At 36.2% G+C, this 16,626-nt stretch overlaps 1 protein-coding gene across 3 annotated transcripts in view; it reads right to left on the bottom strand.

The window, feature by feature from the left end:
- The window catches only part of LOC131431310 (protein kinase C and casein kinase substrate in neurons protein 1), a 96,112-nt gene that overhangs the window by 47,697 nt on the left and 31,789 nt on the right, over positions 1–16,626 (bottom strand). The gene's annotated exons all lie outside the window — the stretch shown is intronic.

Here is a 16,626-nt window from a genome sequence, read left to right as displayed (position 1 = left end):
TTATTTACATTAATAAAGGTAAAGCATTTGATCCATTGAGAAATCTTACTTCGCTTACTCTTGTTCGGCCAGTAATTGATTGATATGGAATCTTGCACCTGAAACCGGTGCATTTTCAAAGTGATGGTATTGTAAATGATGGTCAATATTTAAAATTGCCGTCTCCGGATCGGACACCAAAAGTGATCCATCAAAGAAAGCTCTTCGTTGATTCATCGTTCGAATCAGAAACGTTTATCGTGGTCAACAAATTATTGTAAATAGAAAAAGAAAACTACTGGAGCTGAAACTGACTTGTCACTCATGCTGTGCAATGTATTTTACTTTCTGAAGGTAATAAGTTACATCTCATGATCATACTATGTTCCTGTGCTCCTGTTATTTTCGCAGAAGTGTGCACTATAACTAAAGAAAAGCATGATTATTAGAAAAATTATGTAGGATTGAGGCGTTAAAAAAGTATGTCAGATTGAACCGTTAAAAATTAAATTAAATTTTCTTCCACTTTTTTAATACAAATTTTACGAAACAAATGAATTTGTTACGAAACTGCTCCGAAGCGAACTGTGGAAGCTCAATAAGTTGAAAACGCTCATGGCGTCGATTTCCTGGAGGTTTCATAGCGTATTACTGCGCATTTTTGAAGCGATTGAAGGCCGACATTACTGTAGAACAGTCTTACATGAGACGTTTTTACAAAAATTCGCAACTATGGCTAAAATCAAAGATTCTGGGCTCTAATTACTTTCCCATCGAAAATCAGGATAACAACAGATCTTGTCGTTTCATGCATTTCTAAAACACAACAAAAAAAAAACGTTTAATTTTGAAAATTCGCATAAAAAACCGCGTAACTTCGGAAATTTGCGTAATTTCGGATATACCCGTAAAAAACCGCGCAACTTCAGAAATCTACGTGAATAAACCGCGTGACGTTGGAAATCAGCGTAAAAACATCGCGTAAAATAAAATCGCATAAAAACCCGCGTAAAAAAACGACCTCAGTAATAAATCCTGCCCAATTACTTTGCGTTCAGAGTAAAATTGAATGTGTATAACACTATTCATTTTGTTCAATTGAAGAAAACGAAGTTAAATTATTTTCTAGAGCTTTTAGGTGCATGTCCATTAGAGAATCAATTTTTAGGGTCACCTCTAAATCGGATATGGGTAAGTGGTCCGATGGCAAATGTTCTATCTTGAAAAATCACCATAGGGAGACTTTTAAGTCGACTCTGAAAAAAATCGAGATGACACTAGATCTCGGCATTGCATGCAATTCTAGGACATTTGATATAAAGAAAGCCTTCTTTATAAACACCTAGTGGTGTGATAATGCCTTTCTTTTGTTATTTAAATAGTCTCATTAAAACATTTGTAAGATTTTATCATCGATCTTAGTATTGTGAGTTTTTCAAATAACCTTCGCCACGTCAGAAAAGACATTGCACTCCGTTGCAAAACAAAAAGTGTTCTGTAAGTAGCAGAAACTTTACGTCTGCTTGGCGGTTCAAATTGAACTGCCGAGTTTAGCACTAAGCAGTTCAATTTGAACTGCTCTGCACTGATGAGTCAAAGACGAAACGTAAAAATAATAACCTAATAGTAGCTTTCAAACGAGTCTAAATCCTTCGAAATTGATGCTTTCATCTCCGAGAAATTTTGTTGCATTGAAAATTACTGGGATTTGACACAGAAAATCACATCTTGTCTAAATCGGTTCTGCGATATCTGAGAAAATTGAGCGGTATAAAAAGCAACGTGCTTTGTCGGTTACGTCACTTATACCATTATATTTCCGGAAAGGGAAGCGACAGTCATTTTTTCTTTGAACTAGATCAATGGCCCAACAGTGGCTGTTAAACGAACCTAAGCGTGTTATAATCAGTTCAGTAATCTATGACGAAATTGTGCGGTAAAAAAAACATGTTGCAAAGTGCACGCACACACACATACATAAAGACATGTTCCAATTTCTTCAAGCTAAGTCGATTGGTATACACTGGGGTCTATTTTTACGTGGCTTTTTATGCGGTTTCTTTTTACGCGGATTTTTTCAGCGGATTTCCAAAGTTACGCGGATTTACAAAGTTACGCGGTTTTTTTTCGGCATCAAATAAAAAATTCGATTTTGTAAGTCTCAAAATTTGTCTATGTTCCAAAGTCGATTTTCACAAAAAAAAATTTTTCAGATTATAGACCTTTCATGCATTTCTAAGATATTTGGCATCAAAAATTTTTTTTCTTTAGTTTGGAGGTTTTTTTACGCGGAGTTCCGAAGTTACGCGGGTTTTTTTTGCGCAGTTTTTTTTTTACGCGGTACGTATCCCCCGCGTAAAAAGCGACCTCAGTGTATAACACTATGGGGTCCCCGAGGCTTCGTTCGAAAGTCGATTTTTCCTGCAATCCAAATACATTTCTATAAAGAAAGGCAAACACGCTTTAAGAATTTAGGAATGACCCTAAAATATTGGCATCTTAATATCTATCAATATCTTGGTATCTACAAGCACAAAGTTTACGGAATGTGAATAGTTTCTAACGTAGTTTCTAACGTGTACAGTTTCTAATGTTGTAATTCGTACAATTACTGTAATTTACTAACTTTTAATCGGTTCATCACATGGTAATTTTCAAGAACACCACAATTTTCGGTAAATGTTGACAGTTTCATTGTTAGAAAGTTTTTTGAACACAGTGGACATAATAATTGTTACAGATTTCTTGAAAAAGGTCCAGAAAGGATCGAAACGTCGGAAGAAGAAAAAATAAAAGAAGTTCTTGATTTTTTTCCCTAGACTGAAAAGCCTAAGTTGTATAACTTATTTCTTGAACAGGATTTTTTGAGTTACGTGCGTACGTGCGACTTTAACTAGAACAAACATAGAAGCTCCTATCAACACATTCACGTTTGTTAAATTTCGTGACGGTCATATTGCCAGATCTACATTCATCATGGATATTTATATCACGATATCTGGTCGAGTCATGCTAGTCGCACTGATAAGATATTGCAATGCGCCGGCTCTACGGCACGTTATTCCATTATCGTAACCCGAAACCCAGTTCTGACTATGTAGGTATGCACGAAAAGTGATAAATCCTTTGCGGCGACGAAAACAAAAAAAAAGCTAGATACAGTTAGGTGCTTGACGAAAGAGTGCCCAATTCCGGATGCTTTTGACCTTTGCGCGCACCGGACCGCGTGAAATGTAGTGTTTTCATACTCGCGCGACTGACTCTACCTTGAAATAAGTGACTCGTGGAAGAGCTTCAGAGTTTCGCAGCAAAATATGCCAACAGTGAACAGTGGAAAAATGAGAAACTAAAAGTTGATTTTTTGGTACTCTTATGTATATCAGTTATTAAAGTATGTAAAACAAGGAACAAGTATCTACAATTTAGGTAGGCTTCAAAACAACTGAGAATTTACTATAGAAAATCATCCTCAATCAAAAGCATAGGCGCATGGGTCCAACACTCTCACGTCTATCAAACGGATTGCATGCATGACGCAATATCATGTACTACACACAGACGATGTTAATTGCAAAAATGCAGGAGGTAAAAAAAATAAGCGCATTATCAAAGCTCGTTAATCGATTTTTTCGCGTGCTCGAGCAAATCAAAACCATTCGATGAGATCATTTCACTTTCGATTTCGGGCTCCATTTCCCCCGATGGATGGTCCAAATTTGCGGCTTCCCCCATTCAAAGTAAACACACGCTTCACATCTGGCCAAGGCTTGCATATTCAACCAGAAAATTTACCATCCGTAATTGGGATCATTTTTCCTCCCCATTAAGTTTAGACGAGGTGTATTCTATTCGTCCCATGGCATACCTGTGCCACCGAAGGAAATTGCTAACGGTAGGTATGTTAAGAAAATCGAAACCGAAATAGAAAAGAGGTTATGGATCCCGAAGAAAATGAAATATTTGTATTTGTTTACATCGGATTTGCATTGGATTCAATCTTGTGTGCATTCGCCTCGTCGATAGAAAATTTTCAGGGCTGGGCATCGACCCTGATTTTACGATATATAATCGACATACCGATTATGAAGTATTAGTATGGTTTCGACAATATTAAACATCGAATATTTTAAAATCTTTGAAGCTGGTAACTATTTTTTGCCAAGGGCGCCATATCCGCTAGGATACGCCTCTGTGATCAGAACAAATCGATTTTTGTTTATTTCCATCCTTTTTTCCCATAGCTCCAATTACAACAAAGAAGGACAAAGCAAATTACCAGTGAGCATTGCTTTGCATTTTTAAATGCGTCCAAGCAGTTCACTTTGCACTGTCAATATAGGGAACAACCTAATCTCCTAATCAGTGACAACTTCATGGCTCAGACTATGTTCAATCGATCAAAAGTACCCTTAGGTGCTATTGTGTTTATTCGAATTGAATATGAAGCTATCAGTTACTTTAGTCGGTGATTGAATCGATAATCAATGCAATTTCAACGTCAAACAGCTCGAATTTTACACTTGATTAATTCTAGGCACGTCTACCGATCAAATGTCTGGTGGAGAAATTATGCGAAACTGTCGTGAGAGACACTTGGAAAACATAACAGTTGTATAATCTGCTCTCCTTCTTACGATGCACGTTCGGAATTAGCAATCCGATCAACTGCCCCGTGTTTTCCTCCTGCAACGCAGGGCATTATTCAAATTCAAAATATACTGACAGAAAAATGTGATTACCATATACCGATCCTAAGCATTCCAATAATCTAATAATCTACTGACGTGTGCTACGTGCGGTGAATTTCGACCATATTTGCCTATTGCGTGAAACAATCAATCCGTGCAGGCGGTGTGATCTCATCGGACTCATGGATTTATTGTTCGATTCGTCGAATTTATATGTACAACCGAAAACGAAAGTCAATCAACAAAACGACCGTCGGAATGTCGGAACGCTCCTTTAGACAAAGACCAACTTCGGAGTGGCATCTTCACCATCAACCTGCTCGGTTCGGTGGTGGTTGGTTGGTGCTCTTTAAGTGTTATCAACCCCAAGCAATGCTCAACACCAGACCAGGCCGAGGTGCATCGGAACAGCTTTTGAAGATCGGAAACAGAAAAAATTTCACTTTTTTTCGCGCTACACAGCCTCTGCCGAACTTACTTCCTCCTACTGATGAATTTTTCATTACCCGCGAGAGGTTTGGTTAATTGAAGATGTAAATATATTCTTGAGGTGTTCGCTGGTCACTGTCTTTGTTCCAATAGTAACCGATTCACATTTCTCCCGACTAAAACTTGATCTTTGCAGATAATCGTTGTATCGGTTGATCTGATTTCTGTGTTTTACTTTTTTACTATCATTCCGATCGTTGTATTGGCTATCGTGATCCCAAATGCACTAGACACTTTTTCAGTGCTTTCTTTTGCTTATTGCGTAACCGTACTTAGGTCCGATGCATTACTGATGTGGTCACTTAACTTCGTTATTCGAAACTCTGCTGCATTTGAGTAGAGTTTTAAATGTGAGCTGATTGTGAATATCGTGAGGAGTTGAATGCTTTACTTTCTATAGCTATTCAGCAAAGGTGGTCTACCGATTATTTAAAATATAATTGAAATTATAAACTGGAGTAACTAAACCGTTTAGTGATAGGTTCTGCTAAGCTAGTTCCAATCAATATTTTTGGACCGAGAACTCAATCCCTGATGGAACTAAATATATTACATTTAAAACTGACTTCGAGAAACTATTTTAAGGTACCTTTGAGAAATTATTATGCTGAGTACTGTTCCTATGATTTCAGAAGAACTCCTTGAACTGGAAAATGACAAGTTCTGTCTGGATCGAAAATACTGCGCTAAAGTCTTGAATTTGAATCAATTTGAAATGCGCTTGTAGATATTTTTACCGTTTTTCTGTATCATGGTATTAAAATTTAGAAACTGACGCGGCTTTCCGAAGTTACGTCGATTTTTTAAACGGTTTTCCGAAGTTACGCGGTTTTTATTGCGCGAATTTTCAAAGTTATCCGGTTTTCGTGTTTTGTCTTAGATATGCAGGAAATGTCGAGATGTGGTGTTATTCCGATTTTTATTTATGTGGAACACATCTTTGTTTTCTATATAGGGGTGCCAATTAGAAATTCAAGGATAAATACAGGTAGAAATGTGGTCAGGCTTTGAACACTTACAGCTCAGTCAGTTTAGTTTCAATCAGTAATATTATTTCACCAATTGATTGGAAATATTTCTGCGTATTGATTTGAGCGGACACTGTGTGCTTAAAAATTATATTATATTATTAAATAAAATTAAAAAAACGGACACATGAGCTAGCACATGAGTCAGCTCACGAGCTAGCTCCCCATTCCAGCTCACGAGCCAGCAGATGAGCCAGCATCGCGAGCTGGTTCTTCGAAGCATACGACTCTCGATCTAGTAGCAACACGCACACGAGCGTGTGCTTCAGACTTCGTGTTCGTATTTTTGAAAAGGTACAGAACACGGACTGTATGAGAGCTGGCTCGTGTGCTGGGCCATCACTGTTGATAACTAGCAGTGCCCTATTTTGTCTGCTAAAAATCTCCGGCATACCAGATTTCCCTGCCATAGACGACGCTTTTGAAGGAGTAAGCGATATATCAAAGAGAAAGCATCGCTCTGATTGGTCAATCAATGCAAAAGCGAAGCTGTTGGAAGCACGCGAATCTATAAATATAAGCAAAATTATAGCTAACGATTCAGTCCTACACGCAGAGAAAAAGATTGTAAAAATAATAAAATTTGGGTTTTACCCAACGAATATTTTTGTTGAAATAGTGACAAAAGAAAATCTGGTTTGATATTGCAAATATTGCTACTTGAAACTACAAAACATGATAGTTTATTTTTCTCGGTGGATTAATTTGTTTCAATCAATAGTTTGATCAAAACCACAAATATTTTTCTTGTGCGTTCCTGTCAATTTCTTGACAAACAGTTTCACAGTAAATTCAATTTGAAAAAATAGTTTTAAATGAAACGAACTCTAGTTAAAGTCAATAATTGTAACGCTTTAGATTCACAAATCCTTTTAGTTGAAATAAATTTCCTTGAAATTAGTTATTTCAACTAACGCTTTTGATTGTTGAAACCATACATTTTTGTTTGATTTTAGGAATAAAAAGATTTCTTTCAAACTAATTTATAAAGTAATTTTTGGTAGTACTTTTATTTGTTTTCAATTTCCTAATATACAATTATTTTAAATTTTGCAATTTTTCAAGACTTTTAACCGTTTTGTCTCTAGACGATCGAATTATTTACATACCATAATCAAGCCCTGGTTTTTTTAATTTTTATAGCATCCAACGATTCAGGGCTCCATCAGTCAAAATAGACATCCTGCATGAAATATTTTTTGCAAAGAAAATGTGTTATTGATGTTGTGCAATTTGTAAAATATTCCCAATTATCGATACATACGCTTGAATTATTGAAAATCCCCTAGGAAATTAAAGGAGCAGATAAACGTTACTTATAAAACTTGTAAAAAATTTTATCCGCGGGAGATAGAAAATGCCCTGGATTATTCTCGCGGGAAAAAATGTCCTTGTTTATTAGAAAAAAACTGTGTTATATCAGCACACAAATGAGATCATAGATAAATTGAACCTATTTCTTTCTTGAAATAAAGATACAGCAGGATTGAGTCAACATGAATATTTCGACAATGTCAATTCAACTTTGGTTGACATGTAATAAATACGTCTGCTGTCAATTCAACGTTGGTTGACATGTAATAATCTTTACGTCTGCTTAGCGGTTCAAATTGAACTGCCGAGTTTAGCACTAAGCAGTTCAATTTGAACTGCTCTGCACTGATGAGTCAAAGACGAAACGTAAAAATAATGATGTAATAAATAGTTAGTTTATTTCATCAAAAAAATTCATCTGAAACAAATAAATTTTTCGTTTGGTTAAACCAAGGTTTAGATTCAAATCAAGCCGTGAGCATTTGTTATATTTAAGAGAGAAATTGGTTCAAATCAATCATATTCTAACGGACAGTCTAAGCTCAATAGAAGCTCTCCGGGCAATGAAGCCAGAAAAGTGTCCCCCATATTTCCTGGGGAAAATACGGGAACATTTGAGTACTTTATCTGAACGGTCTTATTTAATATCGTTAGTCTGGGTCCCTTCGCATTGTTCCATTCCGGGCAATGAAAAGGCAGACTCATTGGCTAAAGTGGGCGCATTAGAAGGTGATATTTATGAAAGACCAATCTGCTTCAATGAATTTTTCAGTATCTCTCGTCAGAAAACTCTCGAAAGTTGGCAAACTTCATGGAGCAATGACGAACTGGGACGATGGCTACACTCCATTATCCCTAAGGTATCGACGAAACCTTGGTTCAAGGGGATGAACGTGAGTCGTGATTTCATTCGCGTTATGTCACGACTCATGTCAAATCACTATACATTCAACGCACATCTCCGGCGTATCGGGATCGTGGAGAACGGGCTCTGCACCTGTGGCGACGGTTATCAGGACATCGAGCATATCGTGTGGTCGTGCGTAGAGTATCGCGACGCCAGGTCGAAGCTACTGGAATCCCTCAGGACCCGAGGTAGACCGCCTGAGGTTCCGGTTCGGGATGTGTTGGCGAGTCGGGATAGTTCATATATGCTTCTCATATACCAGTTTCTCAAACACATTAATATACAAGTGTAATCTGTTACATCTGGCTTAGAAAGTTCCTCCTATTTATCGACGTTGTTTCAACTGTGGCTAAGAATTATTTCTCAACTGCAGGTTCGACACTAACTTCCGCCGATTATCCCGATTCCTCATCTGTCCACCATCTTCATCGGAACTAACAAGATCTTTTTGCTGTCACTAACCTTCGCTTCCCCCCTCCCCGTCTTTTCACCATCTCGATGTCAACTAATTAGATCTCTGTCGTTTTAGTCATTTCATTCCCATATCCCCATTTTACTTCGTTTTCCGCAATATTTACTTCGCTATCTTTTTTTTTCATTTTCTTCTGTAACAACACCATCATCGCCCACGGAAACTTATCAACAGCATGCGGGCCACCCGCCGGGTATTCGTAACCTGGGGGTGTTTCCCGCGGACCCACACGGACCGAAGAATGCGGCCAACATGAATATTCACCAACGCCATATGGAAGACTCTCATGAAATATTCAGATCACCGGCCGATCACCACATGAAGGCTGGATCTGCCAAAGTCAACCACTGCGACCCAAATATGACATTACTTAATGATACAACCCTAGTTTTAAGTTAGTCGTAAATTTTAAATTAGTAAAAGCCCTTGGCATCTTAGAGCTTAAGCAGTGTGCCTTAAACATTATATTCTTGAATAAAAAAAAAAATCATATTCCAACTTAAAATGAACATAAATCATATTGAAAATTCTACTAACTGTTTTGTTATTTTAAACATCCATTTCTCTTCGTGTAAGTGTAGCATGCCAGGTTGTTGCTAGACAGCAAGACAGTGCTTAAGATTAATTCCTAATTTATATAAGATGAACTCGATTAATAATGAGAAAAAGTTTATCGCTTCAATCGAAATTGCGGAATGGTAGAGAAACTTAACGCTATAAAAACAACTGATTGCATACAAAACTTGAACACAAGCTTGGCGTAAAAAAGCTTAAATCGACGTCAACATTTCATAAGGTCACATAAACCAAAGAGAGTTTCTCTTTTGTTAATATCTCCTTAATTTTCACGTGTACTTTCAAAATATTCGTATAGAATGAAAGACAATATTCCCATGTTTCTAACAGTACTAAATATACAACGAACATTCGTATACTAACGCAGATATAGTCAAAAAAGAAAGTAAACAAAGAGAATCTGTCAATTGTTTTGATGCCCTTTTGAAATGTTGACGTCGAAATATCGAAATCCGTTTCGCCAGTATGTACAAAGATATAATTGCATACATTTGGGATATTGATGTAATCTCGTCGGCTACAAAACAAATACAAATCAAGACAAATAGAGTCTATATTTAGTGTTCGCTTGTTTGGTGTTGGTTCCAGATCAATCTAAGCCACGATGTAAAATATACTGGTGATCACGTTTTTCTATGTGTTAGTGCGGCTGTCATTTTATTTTGGAATAACAGAGGGACGTGAAGAAGAAAAAAACATAAACAAGTGACGTTGCGGGCCATATTGTGTAAGAAAAATATAATAAGTCAAATAAAACCATACTTAAGAGTCAGAAGAGCTACAGCCAGACATTGTTTGATCGATTAGGAACTGTAAAACCAAGATGTATTCATTATCGCTTAGCCGAGCGGTTAAGCAACAATCAACATGTGGTCTCCATTGTTTATCAGTTAAAATTATTAATAAGTGCAACATTTTCCTCATCCAATTCGGAATCATCAAAATGCAAGCTACAGCACAATCACTCTATTATCCATGATGACTGTAATAGATTCCACAGTGCGATCCGTCAAATCCTTCCTCCAACGAAAAGAACAGAATCGAATGTGTGTACAATTTTCTATATATCGACGTTACCTCGCAAGCCCTTGTAGAAAAAATTTCCAGATTTTCAATTAGTGCCAAAGACAACCGGAGTAACTTAGAAGTGACATCCCGATCTGAACTGGTCGTTTGTTTATGTTTACATGCTTGAATCCCGGCACGTCATACTGAATTTCGTGAGAAAATTACCAACACAACCAAAAATGTCCTATCACACCACCAGTGTATTTTACATCGTGAATCTAAGCAGACTCTCGTGCAGCTGCGGATTTAAAAGTCTGACGGTTGATTGAACTGTTTGATTGAAAAAGTCGATCATTAGAAATTTTGGTTGCCTTGTTCCACATCAATGGCTCGAACAACCCCATGGGACTGATCCTTGTAGTTTTTAAGTTAACTCTCTAACACTAAATTTTTTATTAAAAAAATTTTTTTTTCAGATTACATCAGATCTGCACGTTTCATGTATTTCTAAGACATTTGACATCGAAAAAGAAATTTCTTCAATTTTACGATTTTTTCTACGCGGATGAGTCTAAGTTAGTGACAATCGGTTCAACCATCTCTAAGAAGAGTGAGTGCATATTTTTCTCACACACACAGACATTTTGCGTATTCGACGAATTGAGTCGAATGGTATATAACATTCGGCTCTCGGGGCCTCGGTTCAAGAGTTTTCACAGTGATTGCATAGCCTTTTCATATGAAAAAGGCAAAAAACAATCGAGATCCTGTAATAAAACACAATAAATTACAGAAAGATATAAAATTTTAAGCAGTCTTCGTTTACATTACAACATATTCGCATTCAATTTTCTCGGAGATAGCTAAACCGATTTTCATACACATAGACTCAAATGAAAGGACTTAGGATCCAATAAAAAAATCCAGAATATTTTTTTTGGATTCGGTTTCGGAACTATAGGGTGATTAGTGTAAAAACCCAGATTCAAGAATGTTTTGTCATGAAAAACCATGTAAAAATAAACGTAATTCCTTAAAAATGATTAATATAAATTTATCTTTAATTGGTAAAAGAACTTATAAAATTACGGGTTCGAGTCGGTACGGATAAAAGTTAAACTAGTAGTCCCAAAAACGGCAGAAGAGACAACGAAAATCAATTAGCCTTTTGTCGTCGTTTAAGGTAAACAGTACCAAGAACGTAAAAACTGTTTGAAGCTGTGTCAAACGAACCGACTTTGGCTATACCGATTCCTTGTTTCCGTTTTCGGCAATAATGATCTAATATTCCAAAAACGGAACTCACCTCGATTACAGTAAAACTTTGAGTAAAGTCATTTAGGGGTTAGCCAAATTTTGTGCTAGGGCACATAACCGTTATTATTTTTACGTTTCGTCTTTGATTCATCAGTGCAGAGCAGTTCAAATTGAACTGCTTAGTGCTAAACTCGGCAGTTCAATTTGAACCGCTAAGCAGACGTAAAGTTTCTGCTATTTACAGAACACTTTTTGTTTTGCAACGGAGTACACTGTCTTTTCTGACGTGCCGAACGAAAACGTGTTTTCAACTAGTTCTGACCGATGCAGGTTTGGCCATTTAGGGGTTAGCCAAATCTTGTGCTAGGGCACATAACCACTAAGCAGTTCAATTTGAACTGCTCTGCACAGATGAGTCAAAGACGAAACGTAAAAATAATAAAAACGGTTATGTGCCCTAGCACAAAATTTGGCTAACCCCTGAATGACCAAACCTGCATCGGCCAGAAATACTCGAAAACACGTTTTCGTTCGGCACGTCAGAAAGGACATTGCACTCCGTTGCAAAACAAAAAGTGTTCTGTAAATAGAAGAAACTTTACGTCTGCTTAGCGGTTCAAATTGAACTGCCGAGTTTAGCACTAAACAGTTCAATTTGAACTGCTCTGCACTGATGAGTCATAGACGAAACGTAGAAATAATTTGAGTAAAGTTCTTTTGAAGTTGTTGTTTCTGTCAAAATACGCAATCTAACATAGCATAGAACAGGTCTTTCATGGGTTTTGGTACCTCGTTACAGTTCGAACCAAGTACAAAGAACAGGGCTGACATTATGCATCTCGAATCGAGTTGCTCGAAACGATTATTTTTGAAGTCGATTCGACTAAACTGTGACATTACGTATCACATTCGACCAAGCGATCGAGCTGCTAACTTTGAGGTACTAGATTTCGACCGCCACAAATCTTGTCCTGCGAGAGAAATGTGTCAAACAGAAGTAAACAAATCCGAATGTATTACAACCGCGAAAAAAAATAAAACTGAATATTTATGACTAAAAAACTATGAATATGGATATGTTCGGATTACATTTCTTCGATTCAAGCAGTGAAGAGGAGGATGATATTTGCGATACTGCAATTGTAAGGCGACGGCTAAGAGACCAAAGCGACCCGTTAAGTTTGAACGAACGAGAGTGAATATTTTTATTTCTGTATTGATTGTGTTCAATGTTAAAGTAACCTATCTGATAAAGCGTGATTCGTGTAGTTAACATAAGATATCAAAATATTTTCGCAAAAAATTTCTGTTGTATGTGAGCTGTATTCTATAATACCTAAATATGGTATAGCATAAGTGCTTCGTCTTAGTTATTGTTTGAATAACACGCGACAAATCAAAAACTTTGAAATTAAAAGATATTTCATTTTTAATAATGAAAATCAAAGTATTGTATAGTATGGTCTGTAAAATCATCAGATATATTTCATTTTACCGCAGGTTCTGTCAAAATTTCCGACTTAGTCGTGAAGCGTTTAGATATGTATTGAACACATTGCAAATTCCTGGAGGATACAAGTGTACATCGATCCCTCCTGTCTTAAAATTAGCAGTTACACTCAATATATTAGGAAGTGGTTCATATCAAATAAATGCAGGCAGTGGATTCATGATAGGAATGGCACAACCTACAGTTTCGGTTATCTTTAGCGAAACTCTGCCAATGCTCGAGGAACTCCTATGTACTAACTGGATTAAGCTAGATCCTGCATGTTTTGGAAACACCAAAAGATATTTTTTTGGTAAATTCAAGATTCCAGGCGTCGTAGGCTGTATTGATGGGACGCACATTTCTATATTGAGGCCTACAGAAGACGAACACATGTACTTCAATAGAAAAGGAAATCACAGCATAAATGCCATGATTGTATGTAATAAATTAGCAAACTGTTTATATACCATGAATACAACTTTTTATTTTCGTTTTAGATCTGTGATCATAACTACCGCATACTGGCAGTTAATGCGTGTTTTGGTGGAGCTGCACATGATTCTTTTGTTTGGAATTCAAGTGATGAAAAAATATTCTTCGAACAACTGTATTATGACGGAGACTTCAACTCAAAACTGTTAGGTAACTATTTGCATATTTACTCGCATGCAGCATCTTTTAGCAATCAAAAATACTGCCATATGAGATAATTCACAAACATTTGGAGCTAAAGGCTGCAACGTAGTTTGCTTCTATAATTTTAATTCTCGATTTTCAGGCGACAGTGGATATGGCCTTGCTCTATGGCTTTTAGTTCCGTATCGTAACGCCAATGATGGATCAAGTGAAGAAATTTTTAATAAAATTCACTCATCAGCCAGAACAACAGTGGAACGAGCAATTGGTATTCTCAAGGGTCGGTGGAGGTGTTGCAACTCAGATCGGAAGATTAGGTATACTCCAAAAAAGACATCATCAATCGTAAATGTGTGTTCCGCTTTACACAACATATGTATTGAATTCAACGTACAGTTTGATCCAGCAGACGCAGTACAACCTGATGAATCAACTCATAGAACAATAGAAGGATCCATCGACAATACGGCACTCGCAAGAAGAGCTGAACGGATAAGAAATACAATCAGAGATTCCTTAGTATGAATATGACAAATTAACTGTTTATTTTGAAGAACTTTAATTTGCTGACATGTAATGAATACAATTTTTGACTACCTTAAACCTATATTTTAATTAACTGAGACTAAACGTCACTTAACATGGTGTAACATACCTTTTTTAGATATGTTTCCACAATAAAATAATCTGGGAATCGAAAATGGACACGAAAATTGAACTTGGAAAACATATTTCTATATTATCTTTCATCAGATATATTCTATTCATCGTGAGTTGAATATGTTATAGAAGATTCGTATGCCTAGATTACCTAGTTGTCATATTTTCAAACGAACCTGTGTGAAAAAAAAGTTCTATTAATTCAGATCAAAAGTGTAATAACTTTTAATATGTTTATTATAGACATTAGGTAATGTAAAATGATATAGGCGAATATAACTTACTAGTGATGTGAATGGAAACCATATTTGTAAATGGTAATATTTTGGTAAATATAAGATAACAAGTTCTCGCTCTCAGTTGCACGAATTCCAAGCATAACCATTTCGACTACGTTAACTTATTACCGCTGGAAAATGAATATTATTGAAATATAATCAAGTGAACAGTCTTTCGTATTTTTTACCTGTGTCAAGACGCAAGCGTCAAAGATTTTCATGCTCCTTTAATTTTGCAGAATGTTTTGAGTTCATAGAACCTGCAATCGTTTATACTACTCACTCAATTATACTAGACAAATGTCATAATACAAATAACAACATTACTCATAATAGCATGACAAGGAATGTCGTAGTGTCGATCGATTAATCGGGTAATCGATTGAGAACCTAAATAATCGAGTATATCGATTAGTTTGAAACCATTATTCGATTATTAAATTAATCGAATAATTTGAAAAATTCAATAACAATAATTGAATAAATAAACGAGTAATCGAATAATAACCAAGATAATCGAGTAAAATTTAATCGACAAATTTTGATAAGTATAATCGATTATTGAATAATCGAGTATTTCGAAAAATCAAACATAGAGCAAAAAATAACTGGCATCTCTGGAGTGTAGTCATTTTAACTACACTCCAGAGATGCCAGTTATTTTTTTCTCGCTTGAATTTGTCCTGTTCAACAAACTTCATTATATTTCATAAACTTTCATCAGCGTAGATTTTGGCGGCGCAATATGATCTGGAATCTCTGACAGTGTTCTAATTTTCTATGTTGACATTTGCTTGGTGAGTAGAAAAAGGTGAGTGGAACAGCAAAATTTTTGGATTAAATGTTTTGAACTGTTGCCAACATTAGGAATAAGATGTCGTCTCTCTACTTACAGGCACTCTACAAGAAACGATAGCAGATTTAGTGAACACAGAATTTAATGCAAAATGATAGAAGTTTGCAATACACTTACGCTGGCGTCTTGACACAGGTAATAAACATACGTAAGACTGATCGCTTGTATATATTATGATAAAGTTAAAATCGAAATTTACAGGATGCTGTGACCCAAGTATAAACCATACAGAAATATCATAAACAATAAAGAAAACTACAATGAAGTGGAAACTTCGTCCAAGGTTGATATCCTACGTACAGCGTAATGTATTAAAATCTTCAAAATGGTGTTATCACAAAATACATACGATTTCATATCACTGAGAAATATTTATTATTATATTCGTTTGTATGTCGACAAATATTTTTCGTCATGGATTAAAAATAAATCTTTTTAATTAATCGTTTGATTGAATTTCTTCGTTGATCACTGCATATTTTCGTTTTTTAATTTTAAGCAACTCTCCTTGAATTTTGTTGTTTTCTTCGAGAGCTGCAATATATCTTTTGAATAGCATCAATTTCTCCGTTTTGTAATTAACTCGACGACGTTGGGTAAATTCTGTGCTACTTGAAGGGCTGTTACAAGGTAATCGATTCTCGTTTTCGGTGTTTTCGTTGCAAACATCTGCTGAATTGTTTTCTATTGCGATGTGGCATTCCAACGAATCTTCCAATACTTGATGATCTCCGAAAGCACTTGCCTCGATAGAATCGATTGAAACATCTTCACTAGCCGCGCATTGAGCCACAGATCCTACGTCTCCTGAATTCGGAGTATTTTTTAGATTGGCCCCAAATGATCGTGCTTTATCTATACCTTTCACAGCGGCCTCTATTCCAGCTGATCTGACAACACTCTCTTCAAATGGACTAAGTGGTTTTAACTGATTCGGTCCACCTCCCGTTTGACGAATACTACTTAAATTATTTCTCAGTTTTGTT

This window comes from Malaya genurostris, chromosome 2 (assembly GCF_030247185.1).
Source record: "Malaya genurostris strain Urasoe2022 chromosome 2, Malgen_1.1, whole genome shotgun sequence".
Taxonomy (NCBI): domain Eukaryota; kingdom Metazoa; phylum Arthropoda; class Insecta; order Diptera; family Culicidae; genus Malaya; species Malaya genurostris.
This window is presented reverse-complemented; position numbering and strand designations above follow the sequence as displayed.